At 39.4% G+C, this 16,221-nt stretch overlaps 1 pseudogene; it reads right to left on the bottom strand.

Moving 5' to 3' along the window:
* Nucleotides 1–16,013, bottom strand: part of LOC124514042 (ER membrane protein complex subunit 3-like) — a 38,530-nt pseudogene extending 22,517 nt beyond the window's left edge.
* Nucleotides 16,014–16,221: the final 208 nt, after the last annotated feature.

Below are 16,221 nucleotides of genomic sequence, written 5' to 3'. Positions count from 1 at the left end.
AACCTCCATACTGTTTTCCAGAGTGGCGGCACCAGCTTGCATTGCCACCAACAATGCAAAAGAGATCCTCTTTCTTTGCAGCCTTGCCAACATCTGTTGTTGCCTGAGTTGTTAATGTTAGCCATTCTGACAGGCATGAGGTGGTATCTCATTGTTGTTTTGATTTGTATTTCCCTGATGATGAGTGATGTTGAGCATTTTTTCCATGTGTCGGTTGGCCATCTGGATGTCTTCCTTGGAGAAGTGTCTATTCATGTCTTTTGCCCATTTCTTCACTGGATTATTTGTTTTTTGGGTGTTGGGTTTGATTAGTTCTTTATAGATTTTGGATACTAACCCTTTATCTGATCTGTCATTTGCAAATATGTTCTCCCATTCTGTTGGTTGCCTTTTAGTTTTGCTGATTGTTTACTTCTCTGTGCAGGAGTTTTTTTTCTTTGTTTTTTGTTTTGTTTTGTTTTTGTTTTTGTTTTTGTTTTTTTTTTGATGAGGTCCCAGTAGTTCATTTTTGCTTTTGTTTCCCTTGCCTCTGGAGACGTGTTGAGTAAGAAGTTGCTGCGGACAAGATCAAAGAGGTTTCTGCCTGCTTTCTCCTCGAGGATTCTGATGACTTCCTGTCTTACATTGAGGTCTTTCATCCATTTTTAGTTTATTTTTGTGCATGGTGTAAGAAAGTGGTCCAGGTTCATTCTTCTGCATGTCGCTGTCCAGTTTTCCCAGCACCACTTGCTGAAGAGACTGTCTTTATTCCATTGGATATTCGTTCCTGCTTTGGCAAAGATTAGTTGGCCATACGTTTTGTGGGTCCATTTCTGGGTTCTCTATTCTGTTCCTTTGATCTCAGTGTCTGTTCTTGTGCCAGTACCATACTGTCTTGATGATTACAGCTTTGTAGTATAGCTTCAAATCTGGGATTGTGATGCCTCCTGCTTTGGTTTTCTTTTTCAAGATTGCTTTGGCTATTCGGGGTCTTTTCTGGTTGCATACAAATTTTAGGATTATTTGTTCTAGCTCTGTGAAGAATGCTGGTGTTATTTTGATAGGGGTTGCATTGAATGTGTAGATTGCTTTGGGTAGTATCAACATTTTAACAATATTTGTTCTTCCTATCCAGGTGCATGGAATCTTTCCCCATTTTTTTGCATCTTCTTCGATTTCTCTCATAAGCTTTCTATAGTTTTCAGTGTGTAGATATTTCACCTCTTTGGTTAGATTTATTCCTCGGTATTTTATGGTTTTTGGTGCAACTGTAAATGGGATCAATTCCTTGATTTCTCTTTCTGTTTCTTCATTGTTGGTGTATCGGAATGCAACCGGTTTATGTGCATTGATTTTATATCCTGCAACTTTGCTGAATTCATGAATCAATTCTAGCAGTTTTTGGTGGAATCTTTTGGGTTTTCCATATAGAGTATCATGTCATCTGCGAAGAGTGAAAGTTTGACCTCCTCCTGGCCCATTTGGTTGCCTTTTATTTCTTTGTGTTGTCTGATTGCAGAGGTGAAGACTTCCAATACTACGTTGAATAACAGTGGCGAGAGTGGACATCCCTGTCTTGTTCCTGACCTTAGGGGGAAAGCTCTCAGTTTGTCCCCTTTGAGCATGATATTAGTGTTTGGTCATTCATATATGGCTGTTATGATCTCGAGGTATGTTCCTTCTATCCCTACTTTCTTGAGGGTTTTTATCAAGAAAAGATGCTGTATTTTGTCAAATGCTTTCTCTGCATCTATTGAGAGGATCATATGGCTCTTGTCCTTTCTTTTATTGATGTGATGAATCATGTTAATTGTTTTGCAGATATTGAACCAGCCCTGCATCCCAGGTATAAGTCCCGCTTGGTCGTGGTGAATAATTTTTTTAATGTATTGTTGGATCTGGTTGGCTAACATCTTGTTGAAGATTTCTGCATCCATGTTCATCAGGGAAATTGGTCTCTAGTACTCCTTTTTAGTGTGGTCTCTGTCTGGTTTTGGAATCAAGGTAATGCTGGCTTCATAGAAAGTGTTTGGAAATTTTCCCTCCATTTCTATTTTTTGGAACAGTATCAAGAGAATTGATGTGAGCTCTTCCTTAAATGTTTGGTAGAATTCCCCCTGGGAAGCCATCTGGCCCTGGACTCTTGTTTTTTGGCAGATTTTTGATTACTAATTCGATTTCCTTACTGGTTATGGGTTTGTTCAATTTTTCTATTTCTTCCTGTTTCAGTTTTGGTAGTGTATATGTTCCTAGGCATTTGTCCATTTCTTCCAGATTACCCATTTTATTAGCATATAATTGCTCATAATATTCTCTTATTATTGTTTTTATTTCTACTGTGTTGGTTGTGATCTCTCCTCTTTCATTCTTGATTTTACTTATTTGGGTCCTTTCCTTTTTCTTCTTGATCAAACTGGCTACTGGTTTACCAATTTTGCTAATTCTTTCAAAGAACCAGCTTGTCGTTTCATTGATCTGTTCTATGTTTTTGTTCTCGGTTTGTTTTTTTTTTTTTGGTTTCTATAGCATTAATTTCTGCTCTAATCTTTTTTATTTCCAGTCTTCTTCTGTTTGGGGGTTTTAGTTGCTTTTCTTTTTCCAGCTCCTGAAGGTGTAAGGTTAGGTTGTTTATCTTAGATCTTTCTTCCTTCTTTAGGAAAGCCTGGATTGCTATATACTTTCCTCTTATGACTGCCTTTGCTGTGTCCCAGAGGTTGGGGGTTGTGGTGTGATCATTTTCATTGACTTCCATATACTTTTTAATTTCCTCTTTAACTGTTTGGTTAGCCCATTCATTCTTTAGTAGGATGTTATTCAGTCTCCAAGTATTTGTTACCTTTACAAATTTTTTCATGTGGTTGATTTCCAGTTTCATAGCGTTGTGGTCTGAAAATATGCATGGTATGATCTCAATCTTTTTGTACTTACTTAGGGCTGATTTGTGTCCAGTGTATGGTCTATTTGGAGAACATTCGTTGTCCACTGGGAAAGAATGTATATTCTGCTGCTTTAGGATGAAATGTTCTGAATATATCTGTTAAATCCATCTGGTCCGGTGTGTCATTCAAAGCCATTGTTTCCTTGTTGATTTTTTGATTAGATGATCTGTCCATTGCTGTGGGTGGGGTGTTGAAGTTTCCTACTGTTATGGTATTACTATCGATGAGTTTTTTTTTATGTTTGTGATTAATTGATTTATATATTTGGGTGCCCCACATTTGGTGCATAAATGTTTACAATTGCTACGTCTTCTTGGTGGATAGACCCCTTGATTATGATATAATGCCCTTCTGCATCTCTTGATACAGTCTTTATTTTAAAGTCTAGATTGTCTGATATAAGTATCTGATATAAGTACTCTGCCTTTCTTTGGTTGACCATTAGCACGATAGATGGTTCTCCATCCCCTTATTTTCAATCTGAAGGTGTCTTTAGGTCTACAGTGGGTCTCTTGTAAAGAGCATATAGATGGGTCTTGTTTTCTTATCCATTCTTTTACCCTATGTGTTTTGATTGGAGCATTGAGTCCATTGACTTTTAGAGTGAGTACTGAAAGATATGAATTTATTGTCATTATGATGCTTGTAGATATGGTGTTTCTGGTGGTGTTTTCTGTTCCTTTCTAATGTTTTGTTTCTTTTTGTATATATATATATATATATATATATATACACACACACACACATAGTGTGTGTGTGTGTGTGTGTGTGTGTGTGTGTGTGTGTGTGTATTTTCATCTTTTCTCCCTTCAGAGAGTCCCCCTTAAAATTTCTTGCAGGGCTGGTTGAGTGGTCACAAACTCCTTTAATTTTTGTTTGCCTGGGAAACTTTTTATCTCTCCTTCTATTTTGAATGACAGCCTTGCTGGATAAAGAATTCTTGTTTGCATATTTTTCTGATTCAGCACACTGAATATATCCTGCCATTCCTTTCTGGTCTTCCAAGTTTCTGTGGATAGGTCTGCTGCAAACCTGATCTGTCTTCCCTTGTAGGTTAGGGGCTTTTTCTTCCCCTTGTTGCTTTAGTGATTCTCTCCTTGCCTGAGTATTTTGTGAATTTGACTATGATATGCCTTGTTGATGGTCGGTTTTTGTTGAATCTAATGGGGGTCCTCTGTGCTTCCTGGATTTTGATGTCTTTGTCTTTCCCCAGGTTAGGAAAGTTTTCTGCTATGATTTGCTCACATAACCCTTCTACCCCTATTTCTCTCTCTTCCTCTTCTGGGACCCCTATGATTCTGATGTTGTTCCTTTTTAATGAGTCACTGATGTCTCTAATGGTAAAATCATGCTCTTTTGCCTTAGTCTCCATCTTTTGTTCTGCTTCGTTATTCTCTATAAATTTGTCCTCTATATCGCTGATTCTCTGTTCTGCCTCATCCATCCTTGCTGCTGCTGCTGCTGCATCCATCCGTGATTGCAGCTCAGTTATAATATTTTTAATTTCATTCTGGCTATTTTTTACTTCTTTTATCTCTGCAGAAAGGGATTCTAATCTATTTTTGACTCCAGCTACTATTCTTATTATCGTGATTCTAAATGCTGGTTCAGACATCTTGCTTGTATCTGTGTTGGTTAAATCCCTGGCTGTCGTTTCTTCATGCTCTTTCTTTTGGGGTGAATTCCTTCGTTTTTTCATTTTGAAGGGAGAAAAGGAATTGATGAGGTAGAAAAATTGAAATTAAAAAAAATTAAAATTAAAAAATATTCAAGTTAAAAATTAAACACACACACACACACACACAAATTGAATAGATGATGCTAGATCCTAGGTGTGTTTTGGTCTGGGTGTTGAAAGTGGTTTGACAAGTAGAGCAAAAAAAGGGGGGGGAGAAAAAAAAGGAAGTCTTTTGAGAATTTGAAAAATATGAATACACTGAAGCAGACTAAAATGAGATGGTGGGGTAAAATAGAATTTGAAAAAAATATACACAAAATAAAAGATATAGTAGAAAAGAATTAAAAAATATTTTTAATAAAAATTGTAAATAAATATGAATTTTTTTCGTTTCCTGTATTTAAGAAAAAAGGAAAGAAATGAAATAGAGAAAAAAGATAAAAAGAGGAAAAAAGATCGTTTGAAAATTTGAAAAAGTGAATTCACCTTAGTAGACTCAAATAAAATGATGGAAGTAAAATAGAATTTGAAAAAAAATACATAAAAGCCAAAACTATAGTAATAAAAATTAAATAAAAATATTTTAATAGAAACTGAAAGTAAAAATGAAGTTTTCTCTCTGCATTCAAGAGAAAGAAAACAAATGAAAAAGCGAAAAATAGAAAAAAAAAGAAAGAAAAAAAGGAAATTGTTTGAAAATTTGAAAAGGTGAATACACTGAAGTAGACTAAAATACAATGATGGAAGTAAAGTAGAATTTGAAAAAAATTTACACAAAAGTAAAAAATACAGTAATAAAAATTAAACAAAAATATTTTTAATAAAAATTGAAAATAAAAATGATTTTTTCTCTTTCTGTATTCTAGAAAAAAAAATTGTAAAAGAGAAATAGAAAAAAGAAAAAAGAAAGAAAATTGTATAGATGAGCCTGCTAACAGATTGAAGTAGGACTGAAATTGCTTCGTTTTCACCTAGAAGTCAGTCTGTGTAGCTCTTTATAGTCCATAAATTAAGGCGGCGGTGAGACTTTTGTTCTTGAAGAGCGAAGTAGGCCCAGTTGGGTGGGGTTCAGTGTAACAGCACCCCTCTCCACTAGATGGCGCCACTAGCCCACTGGGGTGGATTCTTGAGGCACTTATATGTGTGTATGCGCATGTGCGGGAGTGGTGAAAATGGCACCACCCAGCTACCCAGCCTGTTCTCTTGGATCAGCAATCGTGCACCTGTCCTCTGTCTTCAGCTCTTGTCAACTCCCTGCTTTTTCACTCTCCGTGACCAGGCCCCAGGCAGTACCTCTCTCCCAAGTTTTGTCTCAAATGCGGCTGTTTTTCCCTGGCCCCTTACTTCCAAAGGACTGTGGCTTTGACCCGTTCCACCCCTCTGCGGGAGGGTCTCACGGAGCAATGGCCAAATGAGCAATGGCCGAATATCGGCTGCACCCAGGAACGCCTGATGGACCCTTTCATACATTTTTCACAGGAGGGTCAGCTCCCCACCTATTCCTCTTATACCTGATAATAGAACCAGTTGTTCCTCTGTGAACAAGTGTTCATTCTCCTCACAATAGGTCTGGAGTAAGTATCAACCTGCCCATTTTATACATGGCCCATCACATGGTGACACACACCTCCAAAGGGGCATCTTCTTCATTTTCTACTTGTTACTTTTTTCCAATGAAAACACATGACTTTTAGAAACAGAAATAAAAACTTTTTTTATACCAGATTATGAAACAATAACTCTCACCATCCCAGTGTTCTTTGAAAAATTCACAGGTCAATAAAAAGTCTGAAAGAATATATGCATAATTTTATATCCTACTGATGCCTACATCTATATCTCATGTTTATTAAATGTGAAAAAGATGTCTACTGTGTGCCTGGCACTATCAGTCCAATTTTACACCTGCATCCACATCACTCCTCTACTGGTATCTAGATGTGGATAACTGAAAATGCCCACAAGGAGCAGGATGGATGTTAGTGCCCACCCAATGATGTATGGCCTCAAATAGTCTCCATGCTAAGTAGTTTTGATCAACCTTGATCTTGAAGCCTGGAAACCGAGATCTAAACAGAAAATATTTGGTTGAGGGTAAAGGTTTTGCCTTGGGAAACTGAGGCAACTTGTAACCCAGACCTCCATTGTCTTCAATAGCACTCAGAGGATACTACCTTCTCCAGAGGAGACCTCACTCCCAGAGAGTGGAACGTGAAGTAACACTTGTGTGCCTTCAGTCTTGGTTTTCTCATGGGTGTCAATAGAAGTGCTAGTTTCTCTTTGGTCTGTGGTCAGGTTGCTTGGTAGATTTTGGAATTGATTTTGTGTTTGTCTTATCCCTAGGACGGTAGTCCCTCCCATTTAGTCCTCTGAAGATTACATTTAGTACTCTGAGGGTTCATCTGATGTGGAGAACCAGACCCACACCCACAGGAGAAAGAGTACAGAAGGAGTTATCAAAGACAAGCACAAGACTGGAACCTGATCTCAACATCTAATTTTCCTGACTTAGTCACATGTTTTTCATACATTTTTCACATGATGGTCAGCTCCCCCCCTGTTCCTCTTATACCTGATATACCAGTATGACCCAAATCTATCCTCTCTCTTCTGTCCACAGAAATATGCCCAGTGAAGTTCCTCCTGAACCAGTGGTGGAGGAAACGTTCCCAATTATGATAAACATTCAAAAGCATTTAGTAAGGAAAATAACAAAACTATAACTGAGTAAGTTGTAAAGGTCTAATTAGCTGTATTAAATAATTAATGGATTAGGTACCAGTACATCAAGCAAATAGAGGGGTGCTCCTATGAGATGTACAAAATGGAAGGTTTTAATACAAGGAAGGTGGGACAGGAAAGTGATTAGTAAGAGAAAAGGATTGTTACTGCAAGGTGACTTTTCTTTAGAGGAGAAAAGCAAGGGGATTAAGTGTCCTTACAAAAGAGGCCCCTACACCATCAATCCACTAGGCACATGAAGGAAGGCAAGGCCCAACAATTAGCGACTGTTGAACTCTGACTTCTGTTTGGAGAGTAACACATTGGACATAATATTCTTTCGTGGGCAATAGTAGCCATTACCAGCATTCCTCATTGACTGGATAAGATTACATTTCTGGGGGAGGTTGATGGAAAAGACACGAGGATCAAAGAGCAACTCTTAAACCCTGTGTGGCTAACATTGCCATTAATCTATGGGGTAGAGATTTACTTCAACAATGGGATGCATATATTAATATCCCACGTGTATCTACTCAAAATAAAAATATGATGTGTGCCATGGGATATGACTCACTGAAGGGATTACATAAAAATCAGCAAGGTTCACTGAAGCATTACTTACAATAGTTAAGATATGGAAACAATTTCACTGTCCATCAATGGATAAATGGATAGGGAAGATTTGATATATGCAATGGAATATTTTTCAGCTATAAAAAAGAATAAGATCTTGTCATTTGTAACATCATGGGTGGATATCAAGGGCAAAATGCTAAATGAAATAAGTCAGACAAAGAAAGATAAACAGCATATGACCTCACATGTGGAATTTAAAAGAAAAAAAAGGAAGCTGAAAAAAGACCTCATGTATTTGGAGAACACATTGGTGGTTGCTTTAGGCAGTGGTCAAGAAGTGGGCAAAAATGGGAAAGAGGTCAAGAGGTACAAACTTCCTCTTATAAAATAAATAAGTCAAGAGGTACAAACTTCCTCTTATGAAATAAATAAGTCATGAGGATGTCATGTACAGCATGGTCCTATCGTTAATAGTGTATTGTGTATGTGAAAGTTGCTAAGAGAGTGCATCTTGAAAGTTTTCATCACACACACAAAAATCTGTAGCTATGTAAAGTGATGGATGTAAGATAGATTTATTGTGGTGATTTTTTCATAATACAAATATAAATGTCAAATTACTATGTTGCACACACAAACGAACAGTTTTAGGGGATGGAGTGTTTCCTCTTCTTCACCATAATCAGGTAACTCATCTACAAATAAATGGTACTAAAGCTAACCCAGCATATAATATGTGTACATTTCCTTCCTTGTTGCACCAAATCCCAATGATGTCTATGAGTTGTTCACGGTTAAGTCATCTCTTTTGCTATGAAGAGACCGCAGGAGTGACCCCACACATATTTGCTGAAGTTTCACAATATTACACGTTGGATATGTTTTATTGGTTTGTTCACTTCTCCTCACAATAGCTGTGTAAGGTAAATTTCAATTGCCCACTTTGCAGAAGACCCACTGCAGGGTCATACATATCTACACAGAGGCATCTTTTTCATTTTCTACAGTTTATCTTTTCCCAATTAAAAGACATTATTTTAGATAACAAGACAAAAATTTTCTTAAAACCGGTTGAAACAAGGACAAAAGTGTGACCCCAATGCTCTGAAAAATTTCTATGTGTATAAAAAGAATGAAAGAACATATACATAGTTTCATTTCCTACTTACACCTACATCTATGTCTCACATAATTAAATGTATATTAGATGTCTACTGTGTGCCGGGCACGGTCCATCCAATTCAACCACTAGTATCCACATCTTATTTCTCTTGATACCTCGACTGGATTACTCAAAACGCCCCCGGAAACAGGATGGATGTTAGTGCCCACCTCATGGGGTGGTGAGATATTACCTCAAGTGGACTCCATCCCATGAAAGTTTAGTCTAAGCTTGACCATGACTCCTGGAAACCTGGGTGACTGCACAGGAAATAATGCAGTTGTGGGTGTAGGTTGAAAGTTGAAAGTTACTAAACTGTTTCATATTAGTGACCGATTTTCTAGAGACCACCTGTACAATTTTCTGAAGGATATTTTACTCCCTAGGTTCAGTACATTGCCGATGATATCTAAAAACCTCTATGGAAATCTAGTCAAATGAATATGATCGTATTTTTAATGTGCCAACGTGGGAAGACCATAGTGTTCATATATTTGTTCAAGCATTGTTCTGGATATTTCTGTAAGATGCCTTTGAGTAAGATTTACATTTGAATGGGTACACTTCAGTGAAGCAATTAATCCTCCATTAATGTGATTGGACCTCAAATGATAAATTGAAGTCCTGAATTGAACAAAGGGTTGATCTCCCTTGAGTCAAAGGGATTTCTGCCCAAAGACTGCCTTTGACTTCACATCAGCACCTGTTGTTCCCCAGCAGACAATATTCAGATTCCAACTCTAACTCTTTCCTGAGTCTCCAACTTGTCAAAGTTTCCTATCAGATTCTGCCTAGCCTCCACTTCCTCTTGACTCAATTCCTTAATATAAATTTCTATCTATATATCAGCATCTCATTGGTTCTGTTCCTCCAGTAACCTCTGACTACTATAGGTGCTAATAGTCAAGTATCCTGTCTGTCCTTGAGTAACGTGTGCTTTCAACCAAAGATATTCCCCGGCAACATTTGGATATTAACAGTTAAGTGAAAATATAATGCCTAGAGATAGTAATAAAACAGTCATTGACAAGAACATCAAAAAGTATGAATTACATAGGCATACCGTATGTAAAACATGGAGGCCCACAGATGTGCAAGACCTGTACTCAACACTGCTAAACATTGCTGAGAGAAATTAAACAGTGGCCTAAATAAATGGAGGGACATGTCCTCTTGAGGGGTCAGAAGACTCAGTATTGTTAAGATGTCTATTCCCTCAAACTGATGTATAGATTCCATACAATACCATGGAGATGGGTTAAGATGGTGGAAGAGGAGGGCAACCCTAAGCTTCCCTCGTCCCTTGAATACAGCTAGATAAATATCAAATAATTCTGAACACCCAAGAAATCAATCTGAGGATTGAGAGAACAAACCTGCACATCTACAAGTAGAAAAACAATGACCCTGGGGACGGTAGGAACCGTGGAGAGTTGGTTTGGGGGAGAAATGAGCCATCGGTGCTGTAGAGGGGAGGGAGCCCTGATCACAGAGAGAGGATTGAGAGAGTAATAAAAAATGTGGAAACATGCATAGGGGATTGCACAAGAAAACTCTTCCCTAAAGCCATTAACTGGGTGGAGGAGAGGGGTTAAATACCACACATTTTTAAGTAAGCAACAGAGTACCAAGTCTTAAGATTTAGAGGTCTGTGCCATCAACAGGGTCACACCTGGTGGGTTTAGTGGTATCCCAGTGGAGAAGGAAGGTGAGGTCCCAGGAGCGGGCAGCATGGTCTGAGAATGCCCTGGGTCACACTGGGAGAAACTGTACCAATCTTGGAGTGCATTTAGGAAGGGGGCACTGCCTCTCTGGAGACAAAAGAACCTATGGGTGCCATTAACCTGTGTGATTCATCAGCATAAGAACAAAGATGCCTGGTGAGGGCAGTGAGCCTTGGTGCCATCTTTCTGCTATGCTTTACCACAAACTCCAAGCCCTGCAGGGTCACCCAGCTATTTTCTGGGACAAACCAACACTCAGCCACAGCACAGCAAGACCCTCTCCTAGAGTATCAGTGCAGGTCTATGCCATGGGGGTCTCTGAAGTTTGGAGTTTTGAGACCCAACTGTGCCTGAGATAAAACATGAGAGTACTGTGTTGCCTGGCAGGCAGAAAGCTGAAATAAAGACAAGATTAAGGCAGGGATATGACAGCAGCCAGGGACACAAGAGGGGTGATTGTTTGATCTTATGTTCAGGCTTTCTATGGAGTGGCAGGCCTGAGCGCCCTGCTTCAGAGACAAGAGAGCAGGGCAACACCATTTCCCCCCCTCCACACCCATCAACACTGACTTACTTCAGTGAGCAAACAGTGCCACCAGGTGAAGGCCAGAGTTGCTCCCTGCAAGTGCATCTCCATTAGGGCAAGTCCCGCCTAAGAATCAACACAACAGGCCCCACCCCTAGAAGTCCAACACAAGCCCCTCACATACACCAACTCTACTGGTGAATCATAGAGTGCTTCAAAGCTTGAACTCTATGGGAAGCATGATCTAGGTTCCTTTGGGTTTCATTTACAAATTTTTTGAGTATAGGAAAAGCAATTACTTATTTTTAATGATTTATTTCATTATTAATTGATTGATTGATTGATTGATTGATTTGGATCAAACTTCTCTAAGAAGGAGAACAACCCACACCAAGGATCTACATTCATGTTTTTTTTTTAATTGACCTCAAAATCACAAGATGGAGGAATTAACCCCAAGAGAGAGAACAGGCATTTAATCAATTCACATTAAGATGTCTGAAAGGGAATTTCAAACAAAAATTATAAGGATAGTAGCTGGGCTTGAAAAAAGCATAGAGAATCCCTTAGAGAATCCCTTACTGAAGAGATAAAAGAACTAAAAACTAGTCAGGTTGAAATAAAAAATGCTATAACCAAGATGCAAACCTGAATGAATGCCATGACAATGAAGGATGCACAAAGCAGAGGAGTGAATCAGTGATGTAGAAGATAAAATTATGAAAATAATGAAGCTGAAAAGAAGAGGGAAAGGGAAGTATTGGATGGTGACTGCAGACTTAGGGAAATCAGCAAATCTTTAAGACAGCTCAAAAGCTGTTGCAGGGAGTATGGCCGGAATCCCAAAAGATGAGTGTGCAAACAAAATTCAGTTAAGTGAAGGTCCTCATTCTTGAGTCTGAATGAGGCCCTGACTCCAGAATGAAGCTTCTTTTTATTAGGATAATTGCTAAAGACTATGTGCATAAAGTCAGCTAAGCAAGTGTGTTAATCAATCTAATGGTTTAGCGTTTCAAGGTTGAATTTCGAGTTAATTGGTTTCTATAAGACTAAGGAAGGCTCAGGTGTGAGGGAGGATCCATCCCTGGACAATGTTAATGGCTCTCGGCATTCCTTATGAGCAGCAGCCGTGTTCAGCTGTGTAAACATGTCCTAAGGCCTTGCACCTTCTCCAGCCCTTCCCTTTTGAAGTCTTTTCCCTTGATGCTTCTCTCCTGCATCTCCCACCAAAAGCCAATGCTCAAGAGACAAGTGATGGTGAGAAAGGAAAAGTTGCCCTATTCAGGAAGCCAGCAACCTGTGAAAATGGAAGAATAACTTTGCAAAGACCATCTTCCCTGTCCAGGAAAAGCAGAAGGTTTTTTAAGGGGAAGGTGCGGGGAAATGGTGAGGGGTATATGCAGAAGAAGCTGGTGCTCAGCAGTTAATCATTTGTGCTTGAAAGGCTTCCACATTCCTCTGAAGCAATTAATCAAGGCACTCAGGTGTCTCTTATTGAGGACACCAAGGTCAGTGCACTAAGTATCTATGTAAGTATGTTACAATTATGTATAAGTATGTCATAAGTATGTTAAAAAAGTTCCATTTGTTGTTGACCCTAACTTTCATCATAATCATTGATTTATCTCTTTCCTCATCACTGTCAGCTGTTGTGTAGTGTGGACTGTACAGAAGTTCCCTATTAGAGAACAGGGTGTTCATCCTCCATTTCTCCAACCTTGTAGAGGCTGCTCAGACCTTCTTTTCCTCTCTATCATTCCCTGTCCATGACACAAGACACAGCTGCCCAGATCCAGCTCTGACACCCCCATCCTCTCTGAGTCACCTACCCGTGTCTAACCTGTACCACCCTTGGAATACCTGCCACTGATTGTCAAGGTGCACTACTGCCACCAGGTGTTCAAAGTCTGCAGGCTCTGGAATAAAGAACTCTATAATCCTTTCCAAAAACTGCAGAAAAAAACATTTGGCACAATAGAGCATCAGTTCTTGATAAAAAACCCTTAAGAAAGTAGGGGTAAGAGGGAACATACCTCGACATCATAAAAGCCACATATGAAAGGCTCACAGTTAATATCCTCCTCCTCAATGGGGAAAATGGAGTATATGTTTTAACAATTTTCCTTTACACCTACAAGGGTTTTTTTTTTCTTTTTCAGAAAAAAATTAAAATTCTCTTGTTTACGTACAAAACCTGGGTTTAGGGGATATTATTGTTACGTTTTTACTCCTTGCAGACACTTCTTAGAAGAGAAGTTTAATGATGGTGGTACTTTGGTGCCATCTTATGACAAAAGCCTGAACTGCTGTTGAACATCACAGGAAAGATAAGAGGGAGGGACTGTGACTCAAACCTACCAGAGCTTCTGAAAGTCAGAATGGAAAGAGGGTAATTTATTGGGTACAGCATATTGAGGGCCTCCCACTAAGTATTTCATAAAAAAATGGAATCATACTATATGTGGCCCTTTGCATACTTAGTTTTTTTTTCTTAGTAAAACATTAGCGACATTTATTACACATGCCTATAAAGACCAACTTCTGTCTCCATCTGTATAATCTATTGCTTTTCAGCAATCAGGCACCTGTAAGATGGGCCTCAAAGGCTACTGCACAACGTGTAGTTGATGATGGAATGCAATTCTACTTGCTAAATTTCTTCGCCCATGATGAGTCAAAGTAGCTTCTCATCAATAGTGTTTTATATATTCGTGTCAAATAAAAGATAATGGAACTGTTAATAAATGAATAAATGCCTGAGTATAATAAGCCAGATAAAAATAAAATGCAACGATTGACACAAAGTTACAGACAATCAAAACTAATCTATTGACAAAAAAACTAAATAGTTGCTTGGGGACATGGCATGTTGAGGGAAACTGTGGTCCATGAGTACTGAACTTAAAACGTCACATACCAGGAATATAATCATACTGACATTTAACAACTTCTGATTTGTATAAGGGAAAATTCTGGGTATCGTGATAGCAGGGAAGACACGTTGGTAATTATTATTATAAAAATTCCAAAGTCTTGTAAGTGACACTTTTAACTCACACTACAAAAATTTTAGGCCCTTAATTTTTTTCTTTGTAGTATGGGTAAAACCAAGCAAACCAGGAAAGAATCTGTGTTAAGATCTCAAGTTGCTACGAACCCTTCTAAATGCCTATTTTCACATCGTTCTGAGGAAACATAGAATTCATTAATTATTATTTATGCAATCAGAAAAAAATATATTTATTGCAAGTGCATGTTAATGATCAAGTCATTTTCAGGTGCACAATTTGTCCCTTTCAGACAAATGAGGAATTCTCTAAGATGGGCCTCAAGATTTACTAACACACCTGTTGGTGGATTGAAATTCCACCTGCTAAACTTCTCCTCCCATGACGTGGTTTAAGTAGTTTCTCTGCTTTTAGGTTAGTTTTTGAACCTTACAGGAGCTATTCCACAACATGCTTTTGTTCAGGTCTATGAACTCACTTGTGCCAGGCATCATATCCCACCAGGAATGTGAAATGTTAGTGTCTCCTGAGGACTGTTGTCCTTGAATATGGGATAGAGGTTTCAGCAGCCACCAGGACTCAGATCCTCATAACCTGTCTCCTTCCGGCACCTGATAAGAGCGTGGCCAATGGAATGAAGTTCTGAAGAGGGAGAGACAGATCCAGCTATCGCTATGATTTGCAAGAGTAACTATGTGCCCAGCAGCATGCCAGGCACTAGTCTAGTGACACTGACATTGATACTGATGCAGTCAAGCTGAGTCCAAGAACCCAGGGAACGGTACCACAGGACCAGCCAAGAGGGTCCTTGGCTTCAAAAGTGGTAGAAATCAAACGTTAGCTGGAGAAAGTGCTAACAGAGTTTATCAAATAGCATGAATGACAGAAAATAGCAGAGTGCCTGGGGGAGACTCAGAAAGGAAAGGAGAATGAGCCTTGTCATTGCTTTGGGCTAGGAGTTTGTATTTAAAAAGGGTTTAGGGTACACGTTCCAGGGGAATCCATGGTAGTGTCCAATCAAAGGCAAGCGTCAGGTGAACAATAGGTGTTATTTCATAAATTACCAAAAGTAGGGGTATTGATGCCATCGTCAGCTGAGGTTTGTTTGAAGCCAATGTCCTGGAACATGTTTTGGATCTGGCTCTTCTTAGGTGTTATCAGGTGTCTGGGGCCTTCGACAAATCTCAGAGAATGATTAACTTTCTTGCTTCCCCGTTGAAGTGAGAACATGGCTCTTTGTCTTATTCAGAGGCCAAATGTGGAGCCTGGCAGGCTAAATGGGGCCTGGTAGAAAAACCACTTGTAAAATGGAGCCCCTTCAGCTTCCCTACTTCACAACAAGTGGGCTGTGATCATAACAACTACATGTTACAATGAACTTCTCACCGGGCCTTTTTCTTCTATCCCCTAACAACAAAGAAGAAAAGGAGTAACAAGTGGCCTGAAATCATACAGGCATTCATGATCCTGCAGTAATCACAGGGCCAGGGACTTGGTCATGTGTATCACCGAGTGTTCTCGGCGACCCTGTGGGTGAAGCATTCACACCCCCATTCTGCAGAAGGGAAGCCAGGTGCATAGTCATTATCTGCCTTCCCTCCCGCACCCCTGCCTTCATAGGACAGTAGCTCCAGGACACCCCTGGAGCAGGACCCACACTCACTGGACCCAGACCAGACCCCAACAGGTTTACCCATGAGACACTCTGGGTGCCGAGCTCCAAAGAAGGAAAGAGGAGACTTGGACCTGGATTCCTTTGTCTCCCCAGACTCTGGGACAGATCAGCTCCACTGAGGGGACCCACACCTTCAGCTAAGCTCCAAACACTTGAAGGCCCCTCTTCTTCCCAATCCGTCTCTGTATTGAAAAGTCATCATGGTTGTCACAACAGAGTCACGTTTCTAT

The sequence above is a fragment of the Lynx rufus genome, unplaced genomic scaffold (genome assembly GCF_022079265.1).
Source record: "Lynx rufus isolate CCGP_SWC_20201006 ecotype Redwood Valley unplaced genomic scaffold, mLynRuf1.p SCAF_19, whole genome shotgun sequence".
Classification (NCBI taxonomy): domain Eukaryota; kingdom Metazoa; phylum Chordata; class Mammalia; order Carnivora; family Felidae; genus Lynx; species Lynx rufus.
The sequence above is the reverse complement of the archived record's forward strand: the minus strand, read 5'-3'. Positions and strand labels throughout refer to the sequence as shown.